We start from the raw sequence: 3611 nt of genomic DNA, 5'->3' as shown, positions 1-3611 counted from the left end.
GAGGTAGCCATGTGCCCAGAACAAGACCAGGCATATAGTAGGTGCTCAATATAAATCTGCTGAATGAATGAATGAATGAATGAATGAATGAATGAATGAATCCACAAACAAATGAACTACGTACTCCAGGGGCATCCAGGAGAGACCAGATGAAAGGAAGAGGAGGGGGGATGAGACGGAAAAGGAGGGTGCGAAGCACGTGGGGGAAAGGGGCAACGCAGGAACACAAAGGTACACAAAAGCCACGACCATAAGGGAGAAAAGCCAGGTGACAGAGTCTGGGGCTAAGTATCGGGCTGCTGTCCCTGTCCATAAAACCTGCCCTCCAAAACGGGGCAGCTCTCAAAGAGAACCTTCGGCTACCAGAAGCCGCCAGCACGTTGCAGCTTCACGAGGACGCGCGTGCCAACGCCCCTTCCAACACCAACCGGTCGCCGACCCCGCCGTGACGCAGACTGTCACCCGTCCCCAGCCATCCCCAGCCCCCGGCTCCCGGCGATCCCACGCACGCCTTCCAGAGGCGGCCCGGGCCCTACCTTGTACAGCTTCAGGCTGGCCTCGTGCCTGGAGTTGACCGTGTGCAGCCGCAGCTTCTCCAAGCTGTTGGTGTAGTAGTCGCACGCGTTGCACTTGAGGTGGACGGGGTTGCCGATGGCCACGCACTTGAGCCGCCACTCGTTGGCTTTGCCGCCCTCCTTGATGTGGGCCACCAGCTGGTGCTTCTGCACGTGCTTGTCTGTCTTGCAGTGCAGCTGAAAGTTGGCCTTCAGCTGGGTGTTGTAGCGGCAGAGCTTACACTGGTACGAGTCCCCCAGCACGGCCTTCCACTCGTCCTCCGGGAGGCTGCGCTCCACGTTCATGTGCAGCCCCAGCATGTCCAGGTTATCCGTGGTGAACTTGTTGCACACGGCGCACTGGAAGAGCTTCAGCGACGGGTCGTTGGTCTGGATGAAGCTCTCGCCCAGGTTCATCAGCTCCTCCGACACCAGCTGCCCGCCCCCGAGGCGCATGTCTAGGGGGATCTCACCGCCCACTGCGGGGGGGGGGGGGGAAGAAGCAGAGGGGAAGAGCATCAGAGGCCAGGCTCACAGCACCAGCCAGCCTCCCCCACCCCCAACCCAGGTGCGAGGAGAAAAAAGAGCACATTTAAAGTGTTGCAAGGTGCTACTAACTGGGAACACCAGCCCCTACCCTCCCCCCCCCCAAAAAAATCAACTTTATGTGTTCAGATCTTTCCCACGGACACTCTGAAATTTGCAGAAGGCTTTATGGTTTGTTGTTTTTTTTTTTCTTTTGGGAAAGAACACCCAGAACCATAATCTTTTGAATATTTCGATTCAGTCCCTCACTCAGATCCAAGAAAAGATAGGAATAAACATCATTTACTGGACATAACAGAATCTGAAACTCCAGACCCCTAAAAGCTGGACGATAGTTACAACTGCATTCTAAGATATGAAGCCTTCGTGGTAGATCAGAACCGGGCCCAGAATTTATCTACAGCAGTACAGCCCCAACAGAACTTCCTGCACTGTCCGATGATGGGCTAGTCACCAGCCACGGCTAAGTTGCAACCAAGAAACTGGATTTTCAGTTTTATTTATTTTTAATCCGTTTACATTTAGATCGCCACATGTGGCTAGGGGCTACTGCGGTGGAGAGTGGACAGTCTCCCTAATTCCTCAGCACACCCCACGGGTCAATATTCTGCCTGCCTGTCAACGGGGCCAGCTCCTCCCACATGTCCCCAAGAATACGGTCACTCCCTTTTTCTGAGCCCCCATCGTGCACGAAATGTAGGTCTGCTACGGGACATGTCACATTCTCCGTTGTCGTCAGCCACGTGCAGAGAGCCCTGTGTCCCCATCCCTCTTTAGGGCAGGCATCCAGACTTCTCCTCACTGAACCTCTAGAGAGTGCCCAGCCCCCTGCACAGATGTTGTGCAGGACAAGGTTAAAAGGGAACCAAAATGGTACAGGTTCAGGAAGTGGGTCAAGCTGGGTAATGACATGCAAAGGTCAGCTCGCGAAGTTCCCAAAAAGAGTCTGAGGAAGACCTGCTCCTCCCTCTCCACCCCGTTACTTCTCAGCTCATCACTGCCCTGCATAAAGCAGGGATAGGCTCTCAATCACCAGTGGGAAATTACTGCTGCAAACTCATTTCTATCATGAAAAGGGCTTGGAAAGAGCGGTCTTCCCTCCATTCCCGAGCCGAACGCTGAACACTGGCTTCTGTTTTCTGCCTCGCCCCCAAACACATGCGCACGTGAGCTACTATGTCCTTCCTGCCCCTCCCCAACTGATACTCAGATTTGACCTTTTACATATGGTTGGGCTGAGGTTATTTTTTTTTTAATGACTGATTACAATCCAAGTTAGTGGCTAATCAAATAAAAGATTTTTTTTTTTTTTAATGATTTTCTTATTTATGCTACGTGAGGCACCTCTAAGAGACGATCCGTTACAGGTTCTACTGAGCAGTCTGGCCGTGTTCGAAGCCTGTGGACAAGCTAGCAAGCCACAGAGATCTTCTGCACGTGCATTCCAGAAGGCTCAGGAAGCTTTCTGCTTGTCTTCTCCTTTGCCATCCCCCCTGATGAGAGGAGCCATAACTAAGATATTCTTTTTAGAACAAGGGGAAAAAAAAAAAAAAAGAAAGAAAAAGAGAAGGAAAAAAACAAGCCTAAAAGCTCCATCCCTTAATGGGGACGAAGGCCAGGTAGCAGCCATGAAACACACACGGCGTTCAGTCAAAGCGGAGACTGCCCAGAGGGTAAGACAAGGAGCAAACATATATTTGTTTCTGATGCCAACCACCTGAAGCATCAAATCTTCCCCACTTTTTAAATTTAACCTCAGCACATCAATATTGCTCTAAAGAGAAATTCAGCTGTCACTTGTTGGATGCCTGAGTAAAAATGAGAAATCCTCTGGACGCACAGAGGAAGTTAAGTCCCTATTCCCATTCCAAGCTCTTGAAATGCAAATCGAAGACCGACACAGAGAAGCAGTGAAATGAAGGTAACAGGCAAGCCAAAACACCCTCCAAGAATGGTACCTTGGAGGAACAAACCCAAGGCTTCGAATCCTATAAATCTGTAGAGCCAGAAGGAACTAATTCAGCCCCCCAAGAAGTGAAGGAACCTCACCCCATGCAGAGGAAGTTAGGAAGAGAGCCCCTGTAAGTGAGAACTCAGCACGGTTTACTCTTGAGCTACACTGGAGAGATCATCTCGTCGGCGAGGGGGCCCCCACGTCTAACACTAGAATTCACACCCTGGCACAAAAGTCTGCGTATCAGCACGTCGTCAGAGAGGCACGTGGGTTAAAAGACACCTTCTAGACTCCAAGGCAGAAGCAGAGGACCGTCCCCCAAATCTATGGCCAGTCGGCTCCCTGGGAAACATGCAGATGCCTCGCAAGCGACCTGACTGGCGATGCTGTGCTCAACTTTATCGTCGAAAGGGATGTCTGGAACAATATTTCCGAAGGCCTCCAGCCTAGTATCTTATCTACAAATGGCAGCAAATCCAACCAGACCAGACCCAAGGGTGTTGACCCTCTCCTTGGAGCCCTCCAGAAAGCAAGCATCCCCAGAATCAGCACCTGCT

At 51.5% G+C, this 3611-nt stretch overlaps 1 pseudogene across 1 annotated transcript; it reads right to left on the bottom strand.

Annotated features, from left to right (window-relative positions):
* Positions 1 to 443: 443 nt before the first annotated feature.
* LOC145719181 (zinc finger homeobox protein 3 pseudogene) lies at positions 444 to 2618 on the bottom strand (annotated as a pseudogene). Its single transcript, XR_014142218.1, has 2 exons — positions 2445 to 2618; positions 444 to 1033 (listed from the first exon to the last, which is right to left on the bottom strand). The product of XR_014142218.1 is annotated as a zinc finger homeobox protein 3 pseudogene (transcript).
* Between the last annotated feature and the right edge of the window lie 993 nt (positions 2619 to 3611).

This window comes from Leptonychotes weddellii, unplaced genomic scaffold (assembly GCF_054177405.1).
Source record: "Leptonychotes weddellii isolate Sample4059 unplaced genomic scaffold, ASM5417740v2 HiC_scaffold_3329, whole genome shotgun sequence".
NCBI classification, from domain to species: domain Eukaryota; kingdom Metazoa; phylum Chordata; class Mammalia; order Carnivora; family Phocidae; genus Leptonychotes; species Leptonychotes weddellii.
The sequence above is the reverse complement of the archived record's forward strand: the minus strand, read 5'-3'. Positions and strand labels throughout refer to the sequence as shown.